Consider the following 27,760-nt stretch of genomic DNA (forward strand, 5'->3'; position numbering starts at 1 on the left):
CTAAAAGTCGACAACTAATCGATCCTTATATGAGATAACACCTGAGAAGCATTTTACATCATGAAAGACAGGTGAATTTTTAATTAGTGAGGACACAGATAATGACGCAGCACAGTAATGCGACGTACTGTAGTCATAGGATAAAATGAAAAACATGCAAAGAGAATTGGAGCAAACTTATTTCAATTCTAGTAGTCTATCTCTTCCTTCCCTCTCTGTCTGTCTCCTTCTCTTCCTTCTCTCTGCCCACCTCCTCTACCCCCTCGCCCTCTCTCTGACCATTTCCTCTTCCTTTTCTATGCCCAAGTCGTCTTGCTCAATCTCCCTGTCCATGTCGTCCTCTTCCCTTTCTCTGTCCATTTCCTCCTCCCCGTCTGTGTCGTACAGTGGTATAATTTTGTAATTCTGTTCAGCGGTATATGTCGATACTGCCCACAAAATCTGTTGCGAATAGAGTTAGTAGAAGAACTTTCAGAACAGAAAGCAGAAGGTAATTCCCCACAGTATTGTGAGTGGTAGTGACGTTCAGTCCCAATGAGGCACTGTTAAGTGGGGCGTTCCCCAAGGGTCGGTGCTGGGGCCTCTGCTGTTTCTTATTTATATAAATGATATGCCTTCTAGTATTACAGGTGATTCAAAAATATTTCTGTTTGTTGAAGACACCAGATTGGTAGTGAAGGATCTTGTGCGTAATATTGAAACAGTATCAAGTAATGTAGTTCATGAAATAAGTTCGTGGCTTGTAGAAAATAATTTGATGTTAAATCACAGTAAGACTCAGTTTTTATAGTTTCTAACTCACAATTCAACAAGAACCGATATTCCGATCAGACAGAATGTGCATATTATAAGCGAGACGGATCAGTTCAAGTTCCTTGGCGTTCCGAGAGATAGTAAGCTGTCGTGGAAAGCTCATGTTCAGGATATTGTTCAGAAACTAAATGCTGCTTTATTTACCATTAGAACAGTATCTGGAATAAGTAACAGTTCAACACGAAAAGTAGTCTACTTCGCATATTTTCATACGCTTATGTCGTATGGTATTACCTTTTGTGGTAATTCTTCTGATTCAAAAACGGTATTTTTGGCTCAAAAACGGGCTGTTCGAGCTATATCTGGTGTAAGTTCGAGGAACTCTTGTGGACCCTTATTGTATAGTCTGGGAATGCCGACATTGCCCTCACAGTATATATTTTCTTTAATGTCGTTTGTTGTTAGAAATATTAGCCTATTCCCAAGAGTTAGCAGCTTTCACTCAGTTACTACAAGGCAGAAATCAAATCTGCATGTGGAATGCACTTCCTTGACTCTTGTGCAGAAAGGAGTGCAATATTCTGCTGCATCCATTTTCAATAAGCTACCATAAGAACTCAAAAATCTTAGCAGTAGCCCAAACTCCTTTAAGTCTAAACTGAAGAGTTTACTCATGGCTCACACTATCTATTTTGTCGAGGAGCTCCTGGAAGAGCTAAAAAATTAAAAAATTCCAGTCTTACATTGTCGATTTTCTTTATTTAAACTTACGACCTGTCGCCTGAATATGTTTATTATATTTCATTTTCTCTGTTTCTACAGTCGCGTTATAATTTCATGTATTGACTCGTTCCATGACCATGAAGACTTCTCCTTAATTTGGTCCCACGGAACAATAAATAAATAAATAGAAAGAACCAAAAATTTAAACCTCATGACGTCATGCCTGATGCGACAGTTTGTAGCATGAACAGCGAAATTGTAGTAAGCGATTTTTTTTTTTTTTTTGCTTTCGTCATTTTGTGGGTGTTACAAGCGAGAAAACGTTTCGTGAAGTTTTCAAATTATGTGTAAGCCCTGTTGTCATTCACAAATACTGAATAGCGTGCGTAGTACCTACACATTATGCAACTTGTTGTACTCTTTTCCTGAGGTGATCATAAACCTGAAGTGTGTAAATGCTCCCGTATCGATAATTATTGTATGAATAGCTGGCGAAGCATGCCAGCGAGTAAACAAATGCATTATATAGCAATTCCATGGACATTGGAGATTCTGTGTCTGAACTCTTTATTCTTTTGTCTTCTTCTGTTATTGGACTTGAAGAGAAAAGAACGATTGTCTGAAGTTCATCTTGCTATAATACTCTATGTCAGTTGAAAACGAAGAAAAAATAGGTTGTTCATAACTTAAAATTTGTGTACGGTATTCAATAGTGTGTATTCTTCCACCTTACTTGTCCTGAGTAGACGTGGCCTTAATGGACTATTGACCATTGTTAAGCGCCACAATAGAAAATAATTAGTAATTTTCTTCCAGCTCATCTTCGAGACGTGCCGCCGGTTAGGACACTAAACTTTCTTTCTCATTCTACGAGCTATGTGGCCGCTACGAAAAATTTAATATATTTCACATTCATTTTTTCTGAAGGTTGCAAGATAACATCCCAGGCAGAACGGCCTGGTCGCACGATTCTAGTTCTAATATAGGATTTCATCTGCAAACGATAGTGCTTGTTATCTTGTAGTGGTATTCGAGACGAAACCACGACTGGAGTTACGTATTTTATTATTTCAAATTGCATTGTCATACGAAATATTATCTGGTGCTATAAGCCCATGGGTTTTAACTATAATTTTGATACATATATATTGAGAAATATCTGTGCTGATTTAAGAGAGAGACAATCAATTATATATAGCTAGTTTGCTGAGTGTTGATCCGCAACGGGCTAAATTAAATTACATTACACTGTTCATAGTATTATTAGAGTTATTTCTCTTTGGTTTTGCGTCACTTTATTAAAAGCTATCAAAGCAGAAGTAATAAATTTAAAATTTTATTTTCATTGCAGTGTGCATTATGCAGCAAATAGTGTGTAAATGTGGATTAAACACACTGAAGGTTGTGATTCTTAAGTTTTCCCTGTCTTACTGAATATTCTATGGAATTTCGGGATTGCAGCTGTATTACGTTGATTTCTTGCCACAATATTTCGGCTGGCAACCGTCCAGCCATCTTCAGCCGAAATATTGTGGAAAGAAATCAACGTAGTCAGGGTGCAATCCCAAAATTTCATAGAATACGCTGATGGTTGTATAGGCATTTTATTCATTACTTTGAATTGTATCACCTAGCACATATCAACCAATTAAATCATTTTCACAAACATAATAAAGTTCGAATGTCAAAGAGATAGCCTTTTCAAAACGTAAATATTTTTTGCTAGTTCGCGTAATATTCTTCAAAACAGTATCTTGTACTAAACGCTTTCTAAAGTGTCCTGTGTTCCTTCGCAGGCTTCAAGCTATCTCGTTACCAAATTGGTAATCGGTTCAGCGGGTTATTAACAATTAATTTAAACGTCATGCATATGCGCCAGTTTCGCACCCATGTCAGTGCTGATGACGTCATATATATCCTGAACGATGTCCCGTACAATGATATACTGTTGCAGGTACGTTCACTGCTTTATGTGAACACAGTCTGCAAAAGATGTCACTAATGCAGTTATAATACGAAAATTGGCAGCGAAAATGTGGTAAGGGATTTTGGGGGTGGGGGATGTCAACGAGAAAAAGTTTAGTAAATCTTTGAAATTATGTGTAAAGTATGTTGCAAATCACTGAGCGCTTTCGTTCTCAAATAATGGATGAATAAAGTTTGCGTATTCGCACTTAATTTCATTCCCAACGTCACCCCTTTGATAGATTGTTCTTACTCCGGCAGCCACCCTTTCTAGACAGTGAGTGATACATGCAGCAAGTTCGGTTGAAATCGGTTCTTTGGTTTTGGAAGAGGTGTGGAACATACGTACATACATGTATACATACCTTTCTTTCTTGTCCCGATTTTGGTGAAATAAATCCTATACGGTCTCCCGAGCTGTACTCAAGTTACCTGCGAAAACCTCATGAAAATTCTTTTAGTTTTGAAGAATAACATGTTCAACAAACAGACAGACAGACAGACAAGGCAGTTTTAGTAAAACTTGAAATATCAATATCTTTTTTCCTCATCCGGTTCTGATGAAATAAATCCTATACGTTGCCCCAAGCTATGCTGAAGTTACCTGCGAAAGTCTCATGAAAATTCGTCTAGTAGTATCGGAGATTAGCGTATTCAAAGACAAACACAAACACGCAGGTCTTACAGATTTCTTATAAGTATAGATAGATATGTACGACTGTCTGCCAACAAATACGGACACTTTCTGTAGATGTTGCAAACTGTCCGTCGCAAATGTTGTAATAGACTGTCACTGCACCGTTAGTGAAACTAGTCACCTTTGCGCAATGGCAATATCGTAACCAACGAGGTTTATCCGAGGGGCGATTATTGCTAGTTGAAAACTTTTACCAATAGCCCGCCTAGTGGACGTGAAATACCGTCCGCTACAGCAAATTTGCGAACTCCTCCGGGAATAAGGATAAAAAGCCGGAACGGTAGCTCAGCGGGTTCGGCCAGTGCGTTAGCTGCCTCTGTAATAAAAAAAATGAGTTCACCGATAAACAACGAAATAAAACGGGTGTCTTACGACGTCCGTCCCGAGCAGATAAAACGAACGATAGCGAACAAAATTATATTTAAAAAAAATGGTAACGTTCTTGCCTCGCATCCAGCAGGCCCGTGTTCGATTCCCGGCCGCGTTGGAGGTTTTCTCCGTTTGTCGACTGGGTGTTGTTGTACTGTCCTTATAATCACTTCATCCTCATCCCCAGCACGCGAATCGCCCAATGTGGTGTCGACTGCAATAAGACATGCACTCGGCGGCCGAATTTCCCCGGATGGCGCCTCCCGGCCAACAGTGCCATACCATCATTTTATTTATCACTTCTAGCTTTGAGAGTGGTCTTAGTTCCCCGAGGTCTAGTATTAACACTTTTATTCTGATACGCCATTCAAATGAAGCCAGGCGTTGATGGTTGTTAGATCATGCACAGCTATCAGATTGCGACGATATTGATTGCTTCGTTTCATGCACTATTCTAAATACTCCCAAACATTTCGAACGGGATTAAGGTCTGCTGATGCACTGCGCCACTCGAAGCGCCTGAACATTAGCCAAAACAGAAACGTATTCGTGTAGTCGTGTGAAAAGGATTATTTTCGTCTTGGTAAATACGAACCAGAAAGAATAGAAGAAAGGTCGACATTTGGTCACCTAGAATGCTGAAACAAACATCCGCGCTTTTTTTGTACGAGATGGCAGTCTGTCAAGGAATATTGTAGGGAATGGTTTAAGAAGTTTTATTTCAGAGGCCCCAATCTAGTGTTTACTAATTCTCTCCCAGTGTAACTTTGGCTGTCCTACGTGGTACAAGGTTCCTGCCTTTCTGAAAGGAGGCCGTTCTGTCCGGTTACAGCTGCGGACAAGAGACACATTCAGCGCTCTGCTGAAGTTGCTTGCGAATTCACGCCCTCAGCCTTAGCCAATAGCGCGCGTGCGAGGCAAGTCACTTGTGTGGGCGCTGGAAGGTTCTCAAGGACAGATCACAGTTGCTTCTCTCCCTTGCGATCAACAGCTCGAGTAGATCAGACGTCTTTCTTGGGAGTCAAAGCCCCTGGCTCTGCACCCCATGACTGACCATCAACAAATCTCAACATGAACTGCCACCGCTCCTGTTGCCCACTTTATTTCGTTCATTCAACCTCCTAGACTGGCCTACGATAGGGACCTTCCTACCCTAGGCGCGTCTCGTGTATCCCACACAGCGAAGTCTGTTCTCTATATTTGACCTAATGTGGTGTCCAATCGCCGGACCTTGTGGCCGAGCGGTTCTAGGCGCTTCAGTCTGGAACCGCGCGACCGCTAAGGTAGCAGGTTCGAATCCTGCCTCGGGCATTGATGTGTGTGGTGCCCTTAGGTTAGTTAGGTTTAAGTAGTTCTAAGTTCTAGGGGACTGATGTCCTCAGATGTTAAGTCCCATAGTCCTCAGAGCCATTTGAACCATTTTTTTTTGTCCCATCGTTTAACGTCAGCCCTGGACGCCCACCTGAAAAGTCCTGACTGCTTGCTCAACTGTAGATTATCGTCAGAAGCGGGATGCAACAACCCCCCTGTCCCCGTGACTGTACTTTGGTGTAAGAATCGCGATTCGTTCCCACCTTTCGGTCCACATTGGGCGACCGTTTGCAACTGATTCATGTTCAGTCTTGTGTGGCCGGTCAGAATGTGCGCTGCAAGACGAGCCCGGGTGCAACAATGCGTCGGCTTGCTGTCACGCCAGACGCTGCTTCCACACATATCTACAGCCGAGGAAAAGTGTACTGCGTCGCCTCGCTGTCTGTCATAGCTCGGGCTGAGTGCCAGGGAGACGGCAAACAGTGCCCCGACAACACGTACACGCTGGGTACAGCGAGCCTCGCCTCGGAGCGCATCATGATGCTCTGTGCTCGTCGGTGCCCTGTGACAGTCACAGCTGGTATAGTATCACTGGCCGTTACCCTTCATCCACACACTGATGAAAACGCAGGTGCCAGCACTGGTCAATATACAAGGCGAAGAAAAATTCGCGCTCTCTGACTCTGCAGCACGATTCCTCACATACTGGCAATGCAAAAAAGTCTCTCACAAAATTTCGCCCTGCGCGTATTTCGAGCAGTAAACGGACGTTAAAGATTGGCAGTCTGGCAACACTGCATTCACTTGTATGGTAACTACCTCTGTCAGAAATTCGAGCAGTGGATAGTATTTTAGGTTGGCATGCAGGAGGTCGAAGGTTCGATTCTGGGTCGAGGCATATATGTTTTTATTTACAAAAAGTAGCCTGTGTGGTACTGGAACTAGTGTCTTATACGTCTTACAGTGATCACACTGGGTCTTCTACAAAAAATATGCAGTTACGTACTATCAACACAGAAATGTAATTACAATCGTTTTCATTGGTCAGCTTTTAAAGAATCCTTTCCACGTCGTGGACACGAATTGTTTCGCACCACTGCATTTACTAGATTCCAGACTCTTTTTGTCTGTGAAAAATGACTCCAAGCACTATGGGACTTCACATCTGAGGTTATCAGTCCTCTAGACTGAGAACTACTTAAACCTAACTAACCTAAGGACATCACACACATCCATGCCCGAAGCAAGATTCGAACCTGCGACCGTAGCAGCAGCGCAGTTCCGGACTGAAGCGCCTAGAATCGCTCGGCCACTTGCCTGTGTACCCTCCCGCAATGGTCCCATCGAAATTAGTTGCAAAGCATTTTCTAGCCCTACCGGTGAGGTAAGGCCCTAACGGATTGTAATGGATCTGAACGTGACAAGAATAAGAGTTGATATTAATCGATGGGACCATGGGGAAGAGGACACACGAAACAAGTTTGGAATCTAGTAGATGCAGTAATGTGAAACAATGTGTGTCCACGACATACAAAAGGCTTCTCTAAAAGCTATATCGAAATCAGTAATAGTGAAATGAAGGATAATCTATCAGCTATCATAATAAAGATTCTACCACCTTTTATTCGTAATTACTGCTGCAGGTATGACGAAAGTCAATCATTAGGCCATTTGATGCATGAATGGTCCGGGCTATTTGATAACTTCTGTCGTATGTCAACGACAGACATATAACTACTTCTTTATATGATTGTACCTAAAGTAAAAAAAAGAAAGATATGTTTGGATGGAAGCTATACCTGCTAATGTTCGTTTGGCGATGACACTTCAATTTCTTGCTACAGGGGACAGTTTAAAAAGCCTACATTTCCTGTTTAAAATATCCACTAATATGACATCGGCAACAGTGCCTGAAGTTTGCAAAGCAATATGTGGGGCCTTGAAATACGATGCTAACATAATGACTACTTTTAAAATTACATTCAGTAACAGTGTGTGTCAAAGGCACCATTGCGTTTGAGAAGCCTATATATTCTTTTCAAATTCCCGCTCACACAATTTCACTGACAATGCAAAGTCAGTGTCTCAAACACCATAAAATTTCATCACATAACCCAAGAAAAATGTAAATTACAGGCTGTAGGTATATGGAGAGACTTTTGTTCATTGGCCAAAGGGGAATTTATACAAACCAAATTAAAAACAAAACTAAAAGTCATTCACTGCTGTTTCACAATAATAATGTTTTCTATTATGTGAAAAGATTGAAAATAAATCTGCCAACCAGTTGCAAACCAAAGATTTATTTAGCCCTTTATCTAGGCTTAGATATTTATAAAAATATCTTCTTCAGAAGGAGTGGGCCCCAAATGTGTACATAAACGGTTACAAACTATTGTTACATACGTAACACAATATTAACTACAGAAAAATATTTGTGAGGTAAGCGTACTCACTTGTTACAGCTTCGTAAATTACATTAGCTGAATCACAGCGTCTCTTGTCATACATAAAATTGATAGAAAACAGTAGCCAGATTACACTCAGCTTCCGTAAGAATATATGCACAAATGTATTCGCCTAATGGTAAAGGCTCTTGTCTGCATAAAATTATAAAAGGAGTCCAAATATGCATCACATGAGTATTCACGTTTATAGCCGTTTATGTACATTTTTAGAGCTCACTCCTTCTGAAGCAGATTATTTTATATATATCGAAATCTAGGTCTAGGGCTAAATGAATTTTTGGTTTGCAACTGGTTGGTTGATACTTTAAATCTCTTGGAATTTATACAGTTGCGGAATCACAGCCATAGTTAAGACTTTCTATTATGTCTTTGGGAGAAGTCACCCCTGTTTCTTCACCAGCCCAGAGCTCTGTGGCTGTTGCACAGACTGCACATATTGGCTGTCACGTAAACTTTGGCCAGTGTAATGTATTGGTTTTTCACTGTTTGTTTTTCGTATAAGAAACGGTCTATTGCATGCGTAGTGTCAATTTCTCGTTCATCAGTTTTTTTTTTAAATTGTCTTTTCCTGCAGTTGGCAGTATAACTCTATCTCATCAGGCTCTTGTTCTTTTCTTTTTCATAATGTTTTCAAAATTGAGACGGCCAGGTCCATTTTTTTGGCATGTTTTCTTTTTTGCTGTCTGCGGCGCTTGATATTGGCAGCTGCTTATGTTTTTTTTTTTTTTTTTTTTTTTTTTTTTTTTTTTTTTTTGCCACTGAAGCTGTGTCTTGTGTTCCATAATCTGTTTCATTGGAAAAGCCTGAAAGAAACACACAGTGTCAGTTATTGGAAACTGTGTCCAAAAATTAATAATGTGAACCACAACCATTTATACTACTATAATGAAAGTACTAATTTGTTTTTGTTTATTTCCCTTTCACCTGCCTGCAAGTAGTGAAGAATATTTACCTGTAGCAAAAAAGATTTGAAAACAGTTGGCAGTTCCCACATTGTCTGAGAGCATTGGATGACAAAGATGTCAAAATACAGGCTCCTATGAATAGCGGATCACAGATTTTTAATTATAAAAATAGTTTCAGTATAATACAACTATGTCCAGCCGACAGTGACTACAACTTCCTATTTGCGGATATCGGTACCCGTGACCAGATAAGTGATGGTGGAGTTTTCCGTGACAGTTTGCTTTACCGCAGACTTCAGGACACTGATACATCTCCCCACTGCCACTTCCCTATGCTTCTGTCGCAGATGCCGCTTTTGCATTAACAGACAGAATTACAAAGCTTTATCCTGGGGTACCACCAAGTGGTAGTCAACAGAAAATATTGAATCAGCAGTTATCAGGCGCCAGAGTGGTACCTGAATGTACGTTTGGTATAGTGACACCTGTTTTCACAGTTTGTGTTATTGAGAAACTAATGTTGTTGGCACCAGAAAAAGCAACACTTGTAAAGCTCACTTGTGTAATATTGACCAACTTCTTAAAGAAAAGCAGAACTTCACATAGCATGTACATGCCTGAAGGTGCAATACAACGCATCTTACAAGAAAATCAACCTTTAAAGGCACATTTGCATGCTGAGCTCTTATTAGCAGTAAACGTAATTAGAAGTAATGAAATGCAGAAATAATTTGAGCCATAAATATAGTCTTCGGCTGTATAAATGTTGTATGCAGTTGCTGGAAACATTTGAAGATTCTTGATCATCAGATTATTGGTGGAATAAGAGGTACCTTTTGTTTTCTAGATCTTTTCCAGATCGGACGTATTTTGGCACACAGCCTTTAATACTGCACTATTTTATTAATACATTCACAAGTTGCAACCAAACAGCACTCGTAATTGCATAATGCAAGTCTCAATGTTAAGTGTCTTAATATAATTATTTCTGAATATTCCGTTATTACTAACCTATGTATGTTTTATTTCGTATCTTCAGTCATTGTAATATTACTGGGTGACTTGGCATGGCAAAAGGTTCCGCACTTCTAAGCAAAAATGCCGTCCAGCTCGATCCACCGTCGTTTTCGGGTGCTGTCTCATTACGAAGTCCGATTTTAGTGAAAAGACAGAGAAAAACACGGTTAAAAATACACGAACGGACCTTTAACAAAGAAAGTCATGCTCAAGCGCCGAGAGTTTGTATGCTGTTTAATATTCACTGCTATAACTCATTGTAGGCAACGGCCTTGCCGCAGTGGATACACCGGTGTACGTGAGATCACCGAAGTTAAGCGCTGTCCGGCGAGGGCGGCGCTTGGATGGGTGGCCATCCAGGCCGCCATGCGCTGTTGCCATTTTTCTGGGTGCACTCAGCTTCGTGATGGCCAATTGAGGAGCTACTCGACTGAACAGTAGCGGCTTCGGTCAAGAAAACCATCATAAAGACCGGGAGAGCGGTGTGCTGACCCCACGCCCCTCCTATTCTTCTTACCATAAACCTGACACCGCAGTCGGATGGTCCCGGTAGGCCACTCGTGCCCTGACGACAGAGTGCTTTTTCATAATTCGTTGTATTTTCTCGATCTAGGTACGAACGAGCTAAAACTAAAAACCTTCATTAGTGCCACTAACTAATGCACCAACACGACCAACGCAAAGTGCAAGAGAAATACGTGAAGAATTTGCAGTATATTTTTATCCAGCCAGATCTTATATGCGAAAATCTACATGTACAATAGCTTACATGATAATAAAAAAAAGGTCTCATATAAAAACAGCTTCGTTTCAATTCATTTAGTCTGTATTTATGTTATTAGTATTCTTCTTATCGTAAATCTGACCAAGATAACTATCCATCAAGTTGTAAGCAAACCGTGTGTAACTGTAAATGCTGATGTCCATGAACTGAGCGACTCTTTGGTTTTCATTTGGATAGGCCGGCCGCTGTGACCGAGCGGTTGTAGGCGGTTCAGTCTGGAACCGCGCGACCGCTACTGTCGCAGGATCGAATCCTGCCTCGGGCATGGATATGTGTGATGTCCTTAGGTTAGTTAGGTTTAAGAAGTTCTAAGTTCTTGGGGACTGATGACCTCAGATGTTAAGTCACATGGTGCTCAGAGCCATTTTAACTTTTGGATAGTCGATATGTGGACAGTAAAGATTCCTTTTTCTCTTTAAGTTCGTTAGCGACACAATTCAGACTAAATTCCTGTTGTATACACTGCCAAGCAGCTGCATCTGAATTGCGGATTTTGTGGCTGCTTTTTGCTGGATTCCACAAAGTACTTTCTTGCTGATGTAGGTCCAAAAGCTCTAGCGCTTGACTATTTGTCTGTTGTTCCTGTGTCATTTCAAAATTACCAAGTGGAAATAGACTACGAAAACGGACCAGCAAACAAATAACCTGCACTTCGGCGCAACAGGGACACAAAGTACCCACAGTTCTTGTCATGTCTGGATGACGTATCGATATTGGCCCAACGTCCTTTGACGACTGGTCGAAATATAGACAAGCGATGAATTCGTAAGAAATTTTGGGCTAATGATGGTTTTAACGCTATTTTGTAGATCCACATATTCGGCCAACACTGTTGGCGCGAATGTTGGCTTCAATGTGTGACTGCGGCCTTAAAGCTGAGCCGATGACTGCGTGTTATTTCCGTGGCCACCCCATCCGCACGGAGAACATAACCACGGCCAACGCGGCTTCACTGCCGCTCTCGTCACCCTAAGGTGCCCCCCTCCTCCCCCTTAGCTGCATGTCGCCCACCGACGCAACAACCCGTAAGCTGACCAAGGTGTGCTTGGCCACACTGCCTTGCCGCCACATTGCTTTGCAGGCCGAGATGTCCGCGTCGGGCCGCCCAGCTGCGCTGTCCACCTACCGTGCCGCCGCCCACGTGCGCCAGGGCGGGCGCCTGCTGCCAGTCTCCGTTAGGGTCCTGGCCTCAACGCCCCGGGCGTCTACTTCCGCCGTGGTGTACCCGTCGACAACGCCGCCCATGCCACTATTGCAAGCTCTGAGATCTGCTTCTGTCCCAGCTTGCCACTACAAACCCTCCGCCCCCTCCCGCCCCTTCCACGTCACAGCCGACGCCTTCTGTTGTGCTTCGCCACGCGACGAATGTACTGTAAGCGTTGCTTCAGTCTTTTCATCATAAGGATAGACCTTATTGAAACCTGGATGGTCAAGGGAAGGCAAAATTCGGTTACGACTGTGGACGTTGCCGTAATCAGTTACTGTTGGTCGCCTTTTACAGTTACACAAATTTATTTTTAAAACAGTAATTCCAGACTCAACAATAAATAAAAGAATACCACACGTTATTAATGAAGGAATAAACATCTGTGTAAATAATAATGTTTTCAGTGCATTAGAATTTATGAAATCACCATGAAATACATATACTGAAACGTCCCCTCAGAAAAGTTTATGAATTACTGTGCTGATGAACCCCTTACGTTGTCTGATTTTTAAACAGCTGAGCAGAACTGAACATACTCAGACATTTCGCTCTTTACTTATTCTGATCAACACTAAACTTACACCACAATATTTTTTAGCGCAACGCAATCTGACTTTCAATAATCCCTACAAAAGTATGGCCCTGACTAACAATAATCTATACGTTTCATGAATCACTTACCTCACAAAAATCTTCGTTACTCGAACTACTGCAACACAACGAGCGCCAATACTGCCAGCTAAATAAAAGATTCTAACCACTGAATGCACTAACTACTGATAGGCATACTAAGCAAATGAAAGATTTTGATAGAGAACAAACAATGTATTTACCTTAATAGTGTTCAAAAGTCATTATAGTTTATGATATCCAGTATTACAAATTTACTCTTTCTGGCGGGCAGAGGTCCAGATCGTCCGCTCTTAAAATTCTGCCATCTCTCTCCCCACATCCATCACTGCTGGCGGCTCAACTCCAACTGTGCAACGCTACGCACTGTTCACATCCAACTGCCCAACACTACAATAGAGAATATATCAGCAATACCAACCAGCCACAGACTGCACACAGCACAGTCAGTGATTTTCATACATAGCGCTACGTGGCGTTACCAACATAAAAACCTAAACAGCCTACTTACAATACGAATAATGATAAAAAAGTCAAGTCACTGTTATGACGGCTGGAGGCCTTACACGCCAAGAATGGCAATAAATTAAGTATGTTTAAGAACTCGCTGCAATTTACAGTTTACAGGTATTGAAATATTAAAAGGTAAGAGGCGAAAAACACAGCAGAAGGCATCAGACGCCCGGAATGGCAGTAAATATGGTTTTAAAGCTTACTGCTAAAATACAAACACCAAACTATTTTTTTTAAAGGAAATGACCAAAATCACCGCTGAAGGCCTTACACGCCAGGAACGACAATTAAAAAAAATTAGATACCTTCTGCAAGTTCAAGCAAAGGTTAATTAAAAGAAACAAGCAACTGACCACCAAATGGGTGAAATAAGATGGTGGTAACCTAGTAACACAACCCTTACACTGGCAGATTTATTCCAGAAGGTGACCGGGACTATTACCTAGACATACATAACCTTTAAATGTAGGCATTAGAAGATATGGTAATAAATAATACAATAATAAAACACAAGAACCAGTCACAGACGGTGCTCAAGGAATCGACCTCTGAGGAGGTCCGGCAACAAACACTTTCGCGAGCGATGAGATAGGCAGCCAAGAGTTGCATTCACTTCACAAGATGGTAACTCAGACCAGCGGCAGTCTAATGAATGACTAATGATAATCTTGCTGAAGCTACCTGACGTTCAATAAACAAAATGCAACGATGGAACAATACGCGAAAGCCGGAAGCGGCGGTCTGCACTACGTCCCAAGAATACTGTGTTTAGAGCGCCCGGTACGAGAAAGGAACCACTACCAGATTTCCGTCCGATTCCACAAACCCGAAAACCTGAACAAACAAGTCGCAGTACAGAACACCGGACAAACTAACAGTAACTAAAACCCCACTCGATTTGTGTGCTAGGCAAAACCGAAATGTAACCAACCAGAATCAGCAACCATACGTCATTGCGGAAACAATCTGTTCAGTGCTTTATTAATTCACAGTTAAGTAACCACGACCGGCCGTTGTGACCGAGCGATTCTAGGCGCTTCAGTCTGGAACAACGTGACCGCTACGGTCGAAGGGTCGAATCCTGCCTCGAGCATGGATGTGTGTGATGTCTTCAGGTTAGTTAGGTTTAAGTAGTTCTAAGTTCTAGGGGACTGATGACCTCCGATGTTAAGTCCCACAGTGCTCAGAGCCATTTGAACCATTTGAGTAACCACACCGTCTAATCACTGAGCCAAGCGCTTTTAACACAGTAGGCTCTTCAAGTACACTGCGCGGACCTGGCTCCTCCTGTCACCAACCGAACTGGGACACACACGACCCGGCAAAACGACGTCGCCAAAGATGGTCAACACTTACTACAAATCGATAATCGCCGCTGCTACCCCTCGCAGACAGGCAACGCTTGCGAAACCGAGTGGCGCCAGTCAACACGAGAAGAAGACAAACAACTGCAACCATTTCAACTAAACGAAACCTACACACAGCACCAACGCAAGCCGCAGAACGGCTCACTTATGTAAACAGACACAAACACAATGATTGGTCAGAAGTCGTAGCACACGTACAGTGATGTTTTTAGGCTCTGGGAAGTAGATCCTATTTATGTATTAGATGTCTTATTACTAACTTATGTTAAATGAAATGTATTGACAACCATCAATATTTTTCTTAATAAAGTTTTAGTTACTTAGTCTTTATTTCAAAAATCGTGTACAGTCACAGTCTCTGTACTGCTGTGCGCTGATTGTCCCGCTGTTAATACCCAGTATGAAAATGGCTGAGACTGCTTCCTGCTCCGTGATGATACATGCGTGTGGAACACGTTTAAAAAGTGCAGAGAAATAGGATGTTCTTAATGTTTCTCACAAATTTACAGAAAAAATCGGCTTTGAAGTTTTCCGAGGGACTGTATTTGATACAGGTGAGATACGAATACACAATGGGTGTATACCGAATCGGTAACGTAATAGATTGATAATCTAGTGCAGTTCATGGATAGCTGGTTCGTCTCTCGCCTTTTTTCGTTCAATTTTAAATACTTGTACCTCGTAATTGTAAGATTTATCATCATTGTTATGAATAATGCGCGTTTTCTTGTTTCTAATTACATGTTGCACGTGAGATTCCCGTTTTCATTTCAAATACAAATTCTTAGTTATCGATATTTTATAAAAGATTGTTACTAAAGGTTGCCTAATTAATAAAACATAACAATTTAACATTTTTGGAAAAAAATGAAAAACTGAATACTGTATATCTGATCTGCGTCCATTGTTTTATACCACAGATGTAGTGTCACACGGAACAGAGTGATCAGTGTCGTAAAAACATTAAAAACAGTCATCTACACAGCATCGGGCTAACCATACAACAAATGCTGCATTTTTACATTTTCCACAACAAGACTGTTAAGCTGCCAGACGTACTGGAAGTAACACAGGCAGCTTTTTTACATGTCACTGCCGAACGCTGTCGGCATATAGAACGGCACGTCATAAAAGAGAAGGAGAAAATGCGGCGTCTGGGTGGCTTCGTGGATTATGTTGTTGATATACTAATTGTGAACGTAGCAGGTGGCAGTTAAGGAACTGAAATGTATTTCTCGGGTTCGGATAAGGAAGGAGCTAAGAGATTACCAGGCGACTGACTGAAATTAATACGTTCAATGGCTTGAATATTCGACAATACTGTGAAATCCCTGCAGTATGGTTTTGGGTTCACACATAGCTCAATCAGAAAGTGTTTAAGTTAGGAATTTTCATCACTCTTGTTTGTAATTATAACACTACGTCAGGCGAGAACGAGAGCATTTAATATTTTGTGTTTGGTCAGCTAAGAAGAGTGCAGTAATGCTAGAGCTTTTCTCAAAATTATTTCATTCTCTTCAAAAATTAAATGACATTCGAAGCTATATTGTTTCTCTGCTCGTCTCTTTTTATGTCTAAACTGAAACTGCTCACATCATGGCAGGTTAGCTGGACCAGCTGGCTGACCACTGTTGTCCAAGTTAATGCGCCGGTAAAGCTGTTGTCCCGTATTACCACACAGTCTATGCGCGTATAAAACAGCATAAAATGTATCCTTTGGATCGTACATTATCCGTACCAGATCGGGTTGATAGAGGAGATAGATAAGATCCAAAGAAGAGCGACACGTTTCGTCAGAGGGTTATTTGGTAAGCGTGATAGCGTTACGAAGATGTTTAGCAAACTCGAGTGGCAGACTGTACAAGAGGGGCGCTCTGCATCGCAGTGTAGCTTGCTGTCCAGGTTTCGAGAGGGTGCGTTTCTGGATGAGGTATCCAATATATTGCTTCCCCCTATTTATACCTCCCGAGGAGATCACGAATGGAAATTAGAGAGATTTGAGTGCGCACGGAGGCTTTCCGGCAGTCGTTCTTCCCGCGAACCATAAGCGACTGGAACAGGAAAGGGAGGTAATGACAGTGGCACGTAAAATTCCCTCCACCACACACCGTTGGGTGGCTTGCGGAGTATTAATGTCGATGTAGATGTAGATGAGACTGTGCTGGACACAGCTTGGCTCTTGCTCCACGTCAAACAAAATCCGATGAGATTCAAGCAAACGTGGAAGAATATGTGGTGTAATGTTTGCATCGGCTTCATTCGTATGAAGAACATAGTATATGTACTAAAGCACTGACATTGATTTGTGCAGAGGGGAACGTATAATTTGAACTCTCAGATCTGTAAATTATAGTTTTAAACAGAGAAGTACTGTGACTTTTAGAGCTCAGTTGTTGTATCACATGCTATTATTTTAACTTTAAAGTTTTGCGAATATAGTTACTTTAAGTTATATTGAATGTGTAGTTAGTTGTTCCTAGGTAAGTGCTTCTGATGTATATTGTTTGGATAGTTACTTAGTGGGACCCGTGTCTGCAGTTGATTTCTTATCCTTGTTTTAAACTCCATTGTCGTCGAAGTATGTCACACTTAGTTGGTGTGATGAAGAGTTTCTATGGATATATATTTAAGAGTTTTCATTTATTTCAATGGGTTTGCAGCTAGAAAAAATTGTCTGGCAAGCACAAAGGCTTTAAGCCGTTCATAGCATTTTCTTCCGTTATGCGTCCGTGACACGACCCATCGTATTTTCTTTCATTTTATTCCATAAGTACTATTCCTTCGACGCGATGAGCGTAGGCTCTTATGCCTTGCTCCACAGACGTGGGAGTATTATGAACCCTACAAACTCTTGCTGTTCGAAAATCGCTCCTGCAAGGTTGCTGAAATGATCGGTGCACTAAACCCAATCACCAATCTTTACATTTTCGTAACACATTTTCAGACTCTTCTAATTACGGTCTGGCCCGATGTTACGAGAATTAAAGTCAACAGCAACTTCTCTCCATGCTTTTACGTTGTTGGCCGTAGTGACTTTATCTGTTTTTTTTTCCTTTCTTTCTCACTCAGTTATATCTTTATACCGGCGGAACACAATTTCCAACAGGAAATCTTGGGGTGTTGAGAAAAGCTCCGTTTTCTGTTTATACGCTTCCATGGTTATAGCACGACACCTTCAATGATAAATACTGTGTATATATGATGTACGATAAATATCTGCGGTCGAAGCACAATACTCACGTTGATAGCCGATTCCAGTCATGTTGCCAAGCATGTTACGTGCTACCTTAGAACAAATCTGAACCTGCTTCGGTGGATCCAAGTTTAGCTTTAGACAATTGAACTGAGTCCTGAACGTAGCTCAATTTCTGATGTAATGTCAGATTTGATGTCCAGTCAGCGATGTTTATCCCATCTACCTTAAGTGATGTTAAACGTATTGTTTTGTGCTGTCGGCCCAAAGGTCAGAGTAGAACGGCTAACCATGTTTTATTTTAGCGTAGCGAGGCGAGGCAACAGTGAGTTTTGGAGCCGTTAAATTGCAGCTTCCGTCACGAGCGAATGCTTGGTATAAGCAGAAACCCAATGGTGCAAACACATAGCAAGGCATAGCTGTCGCCTCGCGTTAAGCCAGCCAGCCTCCTAACCTCTCTCTTCCCCTTCTTCGTCTTGCCTCCCGTCATTAAGTCTGTTTTTCATACGGCATACGTTTTCAGTGAGCGTGAGCGGAACTGTAATGAACTTGGTAGGAAAACTCTTCCATGATCTTGTGGAAGACCTTTCGTCTATTGCATGTATTTTAACTTGTGGTTTTTCTCCAAGAGAATCTATTTGGGTCAATGTACATGCTCATTTGTCTACTATATAGTACGAAAGTTTTGAGTGGTTGTAAGTAAAAGTTAACAGTTTTGTTGGAAGAATGGCCCAGGTGCATATCTATTTGTATTGTGTGGAGAGTTTAAGTATTTCTGAAGATTCTGAGTTGTTTAAAAGTACTTTCCCTCATCTAATACATAGATCTTTGTCATTTGATGACATTAAGCAATTTGCATTACTCAGCTTTGTTCTCGAATATTGATATATTGTATTTCACTTGTCAATCTATTTTTCTGACAAGTATTTTGTTTTGTCTGTCGAAATAATGCATTAAGTTTACCTCGCTACAGTTTTTCTACAGTACTTTGTGCTGCAGTTCCTCTTTGTTGAGTGTTTCCTTTTGTTATGAAATACAGAATGTGAGCTTCTCTTCTCGGTGTTTATTCTGTTTGTCTTTTGTTGTTGAATGGAGCGTTAGACTACGAATTTTCATCAAACTTTATAACTGACATACCACTGCTGTGCAATCGAACTAATTCCATTGTCGGTTCAGAAGCATTAATTTTTGTTATTTTCTGTCAAGGCCGGCCGGTGAGGCGGAGCGGTTCTAGGTGCTTCAGTCTGGAACCGCGCCACCGCTACGGTCGTAGGTTCGAATCCTGCCTCGGGCATGGATGTGTGTGATGTCCTTAGTTTAGTTAGGTTTAAGTAGTTATAAGTTTTATGGGACTGATGACCTCAGATGTTAAGTCTCATAGCGCTCAGAGCCATTTTCTCTTTCAAGCCGCCGCTCATTAGAGTTAAAAACAATTGCACATTTTTAACTCTTATCCCCGCTCAACTGACCATTTCCGTCCAGTCTCTCTTTAGAAAATTTTCTTGCTCTATAGTCGCCAAAAATAATAACCGATTTTTTCTTATTGATCTGACGCAACCAGCGTAATTTTCATCCGAAAATTAAGTTACAGTATCCATTGACACCACACTTCTTCTCATTTCAAAATGTATGTTATGCTGGAACGTCTCTGTTGTCTGCCAACGCAAACAATAAATTCCGTAAATGGTAGCCAACATTTCCTGAGTCTGAGGTTGCTTACACTCGCTAGGACACCACTGCAATATTAAGCTGAGTACTTCTTGTTTAAATGTTTAAGTCGTTACATCTTACTTTATAGTAAAGAAGAAAATCTATTGTACCACTTCATTTCACATAGTGCCTTTTCAAAATTCAAACAAGTGCCGTAGTAATGAGTGAATTAGTAATGAGTGAATTACGTCTTCTTAAACCTCGTTGTAACAGGTTGGACCCGTAGTCTAGGAGTTTCGTCTTTGATTAGTAATCAAAACGTCCTTGGTTCCCGGCTCGAAACACACCACCGCTTAAACTTTGATTAATAACCAACACTGGCGACGGCCAAAGACTACCAGCATAAGAAGTCACCCTCTTTCAGTCAAGGCCTTGTCCTTTGGGTGAGAAACAGCTTCTCAAGGAGGAAGAATGGGCAATGATCAACGGCATGAGGATGCAGATGGCAATGGAATCCACTGCATTAAATGCGCATAATGTGTGATCACAGGACATACGTCCTGTGATTGAAAAAGTTTCATGATGACCTCTCCATTGGCAAAACATCACGGAAAAGACCCCCATTCGGATATCTGGGAGGGGACTTCTTAGGCGGAGGTGACCATAAGAAAAAGATTGAATAACCAACGAATTGATAACGTTGTACGAGTCGGGGTGTGAAATGTCAGAAGCTTGAACGTGGTAGGGAAGCTAGAAAATCTGAAAATGGAAATACAAAGGCTCAATCTAGATGTAGTAGGGGTGATTGAAGTGAAATGGAAAGAAGACAAGAATCTGTAGTCAGATAAGTATAGGGTAATATCACAGCAGCAGAAAATGGCATAACGGAATCAGCATTCGTCATGAATAGGAACGTACGGCAGCGGAAGAGTTACAGTGAACTGTTCAATTATAGGGTTGTTCTTATCAGAACAGAAAACAACGTTAGTTCAGGTATACATGTCGACGTCGCAAGCTGAAGATGAAAATATAGCCAGTATATGAGGATATTGAAAGGGTAATACAGTACGCAAAGGGAGATAGGAATCTAATAGTCATGGTGGACTGGAATGCAGTTGTAGTGGAAGGAGTAGATGCAAAGGTTACAGGAGAATATGGGCTTGGTAGCAGAAATGAGAGAGCAGGAAGACTAATTGACTTCTGTGATAAATTTGAGGTGGCAACAGCGAATATTCTGTTCAAGAATCACAAGAGGAGGCGGTATACTTGGAAAAAGCCGGGTGATACTGGCATATTTCAGTTAGATTACGTCATGGTCAGGAAGAGATACCAAAATCAAATACTGGATTGTAAGGCGTACCCAGGAGCAGATATATACTCAAATCACAAGGTAGTAATGATGAAGATTAAGCTAAAGTTTAAGAGATTAGTCAGGAAGAATCAATATGCAAATAAGTGAGATATGGAAGTACTTAGGAATGACGAGATACTCTTGAATATCTCTAAGGCTATAGATACATAAGGAATAGCTCAGTAGGCAAGACAGTTGAAGAGGAATTGACATTTGTAAGAAGGGTAATCACAGAAATTGGAAGGGAAAACATGGATCCACAGAAAGTAACTGTGAAGAAACCACGGGTATCAAAAGATATACTTCAGTTGATCGATGAAAGAAGAAAGTACAAAAATGTTCAGGGAAATTCAGGAATACAGAAATACAAGTCGCTGAGGAATTAAATAAATAGGAAGTGACGGGAAGCTAAGACAAATTGGCTGCATGAAATCTGTGAAGAAATCGAAAGCAAATGATTGTCGGTATGACTGACTCACCATATAGGAAAGTCAGAACAACCTCCGGTGAAATTAGAAGCAAGTATGGTAACGGGAATACTGCTGTTAAATGCAGAGGAGAGAGAGCGGATAGGTTGAAAGAGTACATTGAAGGGGGAAGATTTGTATATGTGATAGAAGAAGAAATAGGAGTCGATTTAGAAGAGACGGGGGATCCAGTATTAGAATCAGAATTTAAGAGAACTTTCGAGGGCTTAAGACCAAATGGAGCAGAACGGACGGATAACATCCCATCAGAATTTCTAAAATCGTTGAGGAAAGTGGCAACAAAACGACTATTCACATTGCCACACAATCAGATTAACATGTCATGCATCCAGGTTGCTGACAAGAATAATATACAGAAGAATGGAAAAGGGAATTGAGAAGGTGTTGGATGACGACCAGTTTGGCTTCAGAAAAGCTAAAGGCAACAGATAGGCAGTTCTGACGTTGCGGTTGATAAGCAAGAGAAAGGAAAATCAAAACACGTTCATAGGATCTGCCGACCTGGAAAAAGCGTTCGACAGTGTAAAGTGGTGAGAGGTATTCGAAATTCTGAGAAAAATTTAGGTAAGCTATTGCGACAGACGGGTAATATGCAACATGTACAAGAGCCAAGAGGGAATAATAAGCGTTGACAGCCAAGAACGAAGTACTTGGATTAAAAAGGGTGTCAGACAGGGATGTAGTCGTTTCCCCCTACTGTTCAATCTGTACATCTAAGAAATAATGATGGAAATAAAAGACAGATTCAGTAGTGGAATTAAAATTCAAGGTGACAGGACATCAATGATACGATTCGATGATGACATTGCTATGCAGGGTGAAAGTGAAGACGAATTACATGATCTGATGAATGGGATTAAGTCTAATGAGTACAGAATATGGATTGAGAGTAAGTCGAAGAAAAATGAAAGTAATGAGAATTACAGAAATGAGAACAGCGAGAAACTAGACATCAGGATTGATGGTCATGAAGCCGGGGATTCTACTACCTAGTCAGTAAAACAACGAGTGACGGACGAGACAAGAAGGACGTCAAAAGGAGACTAGCACTGCCAAAAAGGGCATTCCTGGCTAAGTGAAGTCTACTAGTATCAAACGTAGGTCTTAGTTTGAGGAAGATATTTCTGAGAATGTACGTCTGGAGTACAGCATTGTATAGTAGTCAAACATGGACTGTGGGAAAACCGGAACAGAAGAGAATCGAAGCATTTGAGATGTGGTGCTATAGACGAATGTTGTAAATTGACTGATAAGGAGGGGAATGAGGAGATTCTGCGCAGAATCGGAGGGGAAGTAGCATGTGGGAAACACTAACAAGAAGAAGGGACATTTATTAAGATGTGAGGGAATGACTTCCATGGTAGTAGAGGGAGGACGTAGGTTGCAAGTGCTACCCTGAGATGAAGAGGTTTGCGCACGAGAGGAATTCGTTGCGGGCCGCTTCAAACCAGAGGATTGATGATAAAAAAAGTCACTTATTGTGGCGCCTTGCGTCTGTTCCGAGCACATCGTACCACCTATAACCAGTGAGTCAAAATGGCTCTGAGCACTGTGGGACTTAACATCTGAGGTCATCAGCCCCATAGAACTACTTAAACCTAATTAACCTAAGGACATCCCACACATCCATGCCCGAAGCAGGATTCGATCCCGCGGCCTTAGCGGTCGCGTGTTTCCAGACTGAAACGCCTAGAACTGCTCGGCCACTCCGGCTGGCGTGTAACCAGTGAGAAATCAGAACTGGAAGGCAAATGCGAAAGCGATATGTTTCACCCACGTGCATCTAATTACACACTGAAATCACGTAAACTATACGTATATGAAGTGAAATCTGAAGCTCCTAGAATAGCTTCCACCTGAAATGTTTGGCGTACTTTCCAGTAAAAGCCCCATACTGCGAATGCTATCAAATGGGTGCTAAATAAATTATATAAAGTGTAATTATTTACATAGAATGCAAACGTAAAGCACTACATGGAAAATTGATAGTTTTTGTTGTAATGTTTGATACATTATTCAAATACAGCATATCTATTGTGATTTGATGCATTTGTTCTATCGAACATTTTTAACGTTTTGATTTTGATGTTTAGTTAAACAATATTGTTACAAGGTGCAGGCTTTAGTCAAGTAAACTGGACTTCCTTAAACTGGACCCTTACTTTTTGACTTTGGAAAACTTCCTGTATTAGTACAAACTCGTATTGTCTTGGGATTCTTTTGTTGATTCTAGGTGGGTAATAGGGAGAGTTAATCGAGGAAAGTGGAGTCTGCCAATTGTGATTAAATCTACTGATTTAGTGCAAAAACTGGTGAGTTGGAAGATGGTGAGTGAACAGTTTGATGTTCAAACACAACCCTTATGAGAGTGTTCAGTAAGAAGTACAGTACGGTACACCCGAAATATCAGCAAAAACAAAAAGAGGCTTTGGGTATGGATCGTGAAAAAGGGCTGGATTAGTATCGTATTGCTATGGAAGCTTCTTTCTTGACCTTTACTCATTATGAATGACTGTACATCTGGCAGGGAGAAATAACATTGAACACCCTCTCTCAGACGAAACTACTACGAAAAAGTGCGTTAGTTCTTAAACAACACAATTCAAACTGTTCAGAAATACGTTTTACAGGAATATTCAATATCAGTGTGTATTCTGTCATTTAACATCGGCCCTGCACGCCCACTCAAGTCCTGACTGCTCGACCACCTTTATTTTGTTGTCAGAATCTGGATGCAACAACGTCCCTCTCCCTGCACGTGTATAACGTTAACGGTAACATGAATGAATGAGCATCAGTCGAGATATGATTCAGACTCCTACCCCCCAAACGCCACAGAACTACTTTCATCACAGACTACACGTCCACACATTGTGAGTTAACCCATTGAGTACCAGCGGTTTGTGCCTGAAACCATCGATTCTACTGAAAGACAGATGCATCTAGTGGTGAAATGAGATATGTCTACAAATCTAATGCATTCTAGCACGCACTTATACAGCGTTCAAAGTAACAGTAGGTGTGGATATTGTCGTATGTGGCTGTAGAAGACTGTGACATGTGGTTTTTTATTGTGATAATACTGAGCAAATCATTGACGGTGAAAGTAAGTATATCTAAAGTTACTGAAACTTAAATTTGAGCTTGTATTACTGCTGTTACGAGTAGTTCCGAAATGAAAGCATTGGAGCAAAATGTACTTTTGATATCAATTTATTAAAATTGAGCCAAATTGTTGCGTGCTATATAGGACCGTAATTTGTTTTAGGCATTATGAGTTCATGCAAATTTCGAGATACGGGATTGTGCCTAGAAAAAATGCGAAATTGCTTTCAAATGTACATCACCAAATGATGGATGGTTAATAACTGTAGATCCTAGTAATTATAAAGTGAAACAACAAATTTATAACGATTGATTATTTTGTCAATTTCTCCTCGTATTCGTTGCTTACTTTGACAGCAAACACAAATTATGTAAAATAACATTGAAAGTCAAATTCGAAAGTGAAACCTCAGTACAATAATCGCATGTTTATTTTTCGCCAATTTCTCCTTGCATGTTTTCATCACTATGACGATAAAAAATTTAAGTTAGTCTTTTTATGTCTTTGGGACTCGAAGATTAAACACTTGCGACGGTCAATGCACTCGGCGCCTCGCATCTTTGGAAGGACGCACACCTCCAACCAGCTTCTGTCCATCACTGTCTGTGTCATGTCGCCTTCTGGTGACATGCAGCTTTGTGTGTAACTCCGAGCAGTGGCCTTCTGCGAGGTACGTTTCAACGGCAAGCTAGCTGGGATGGATCCGTGTTCATTGACAGTAGAACAGTCAGACTACAAAACCGACTGTCATTGGCAAGTCGTCACACCCATCTCGGATCCCTGTCAGTCAGGATGTTTTTTACGACCTCCAGCATCCGTGTTGCGCGCCCGAGAGTGATCGACCGTTGCTTGTAAACAAGTCGGACAGTCCTTGTCGATATACCGAAAAACGGTACAACTTGATTTATGGTGTGGCTATGAGTACGTCCAACCATGACAGTTGCAATGCGCCACCCTGTCACGTCTCCTTTTCGACCCAGCTTACTTCGCTGATTCCAATACAACCGACTGGCATATAAACAGTGCGTGGCTGCTGCGACATATAGTACGTCAGCGATGAAGGCTCGCAAGAGTGTCTGGTGCCAGTTCTCCGCTATTTCCAACGCTTTTTAATGTGGCTGACTTAGATTGATGAGGCAAAACTCAGCCGTGCGAACACGCTGATATCGATTGTGCTATTCGTTAACATATTTCATTGCGTTAGTAACTGACTGCTTCTCAGCTTCTCGAGGCGATCTGCAGCAATGCGATGACGATTTAAGTATTAGGAAAGACGTCAGTAACGTATATGTAATATACACTGAAGCGCCAAAGAAACTGGTATAGGCATGCATATGCAAATACACAATATGGCCCAGCGGTCGGCAACATCTATGTAAGACAGCAAGTGTCTGGCGCAGTTGTTAGATCGGTTACTGCTGCTACAATGGCAGGCTATCAAGTGAGTTTGAACGTGGTGTCATAGTCGGGGCATGAGCGATGGGACATAGCATCTCCGAGACAGCGATGAAGTGGGGATTTTCCCGTACGACCATTTCACGAGTGAACCGCGAACGTCAGGAATCCGGTAAAACATCAAATCTCTGACATCGGTGCGGCAGGAAAAATTTCCTGCAAGTAAGGGACCAACGACGACTGAAGAGAATCGTTCAGAGTAACAGAAATTCAACCCTTCATCAAATTGCTGCACATTTCAATGCTGCGCCATCAACAGATGTCGGCGTGCGAACCGTTCAACGAAACATAATCGATATGGGTTTTCGGAGCCGAAGGCCCACTCGTGTACGCTTGATACCTGCACGATACAAAGCTTTACTCCTCGCCTGGGCGCGTCAACGCCGGCATTGGATTGTTGATGATCGAAACATGTTTCCTGGTCGAACGAGTCTCGTTTCATATTGTATTGAGCGGATGGAAGTGTACGGGTATGGAGACAACCTCATGAATCCATGGGCTCTGAATGTCAGCACGAGTCTGTTCAAGCTGGTGGAAACTCTGTAATGGTGTGGGGCGTGTGCAGTTGGTGTGATATAGGTCGCATGCGTGTCTGGTGCCAGTTCTTAGGCATCTAGATACGACTCTGATAGGTGACACGTATGTAAGCATTGTGTGTGATCACCTGCAATCATTCATGTCCTGTGTGCATTTCGACGGACTTGGGCAGTTCCAGCAGGACGATGCGACCCTCCACACGTCCAGAATTGCTAGAGTGACTCCAGGAACACTCTTCGGAGTTTAAACACTTCCGCAGGGTACCAAACTAGCCAGACACAAACGTTATTGAGCGTATATGGAATGCCTTGCAACATGCTGTTCAGAAGAGATCCCCACCTCCTCGTACTCTTCCGAGTTGATGTACAGTCCTGTAGGATTAATAGTGTCAGTTCCCTCCAGCAATACTTCAAACATTAATCGAGTCCCTGCCACGTTGTTTTGCGGCACTTATGCGTGCTCGCGGGGGCTGTGCACGATATTAGGCAGCTGTACCAATTTCTTTTGTTCGTCATTGTACAATAGTTTTCAGCGAAATGTGGTTGCCTGGAAAACAGGCAACCCCCGATGCTTCGATGTATGATGAGTTGACGTCGCAGGCTTAACGTCACAACAAATCATCCTTCTACCCCTTGGAAGGGGCGAAGAGAGCGAAGCTCATCTCAGTGACTTTTATCTGCTTTGGGTTCTCGACGGTTGTCAGCGAGGAGTCCGAAGTGGCACTAACTTCCTAAGGACCGGCCCGCAAAACTGGTTAATGGCTACAGTTTATATGACCTCGTGTTGACTCAGTGTAGCCTCTCCTGTGTCTCCATCTCTGGAAAAAAGAACAGGAGGTAATATTTCCATGTTTGGAATTTTGCCTGTGTGGGGTCGCATTTAGTTTGTGTGTTTCTGGAAGAGCACGCTGTTCGTCAGGAGTTTTGTGACTGTTGCAGGGTGCCACTGCTGGTGTCCCTGGGAGAAAACAAGAGCCTAAATAGGGTCTTGAAGAGTATAATGGTGGTGATAGATTCTTGATGATTGCTAATTGACAGATGGATTACTTACAGTTGTGACCGATGAAGGCAACCATATTCTTTTCTGCTTGCGTGGCTCTATCTTCCGGAATAGCATGATAAGAAGCTAGAAACATGATCAAAGATTCCTCCAGAGAGTGCTGACGGTGCGATTTAGAAATCTGCTTCTTAAACGTGTAGCCAAGTTGTTCCGCTAGGACGTTGGAAGCCAGATGGAAAGGTGCAGTACGTATTAATTGGACGACATTCTTT

At 41.7% G+C, this 27,760-nt stretch overlaps 1 non-coding gene across 1 annotated transcript; it reads left to right on the plus strand.

The window, feature by feature from the left end:
- The first annotated feature begins 4,257 nt into the window (after positions 1 to 4,257).
- Positions 4,258 to 4,403, plus strand: LOC126286243 (U4 spliceosomal RNA). Its single transcript, XR_007551678.1, has one exon. It is a non-coding gene; the product is annotated as a U4 spliceosomal RNA (small nuclear RNA).
- The last annotated feature ends 23,357 nt before the right edge of the window (positions 4,404 to 27,760 follow it).

This window comes from Schistocerca gregaria, chromosome 1 (genome assembly GCF_023897955.1).
Source record: "Schistocerca gregaria isolate iqSchGreg1 chromosome 1, iqSchGreg1.2, whole genome shotgun sequence".
Classification (NCBI taxonomy): Eukaryota; Metazoa; Arthropoda; class Insecta; order Orthoptera; family Acrididae; genus Schistocerca; species Schistocerca gregaria.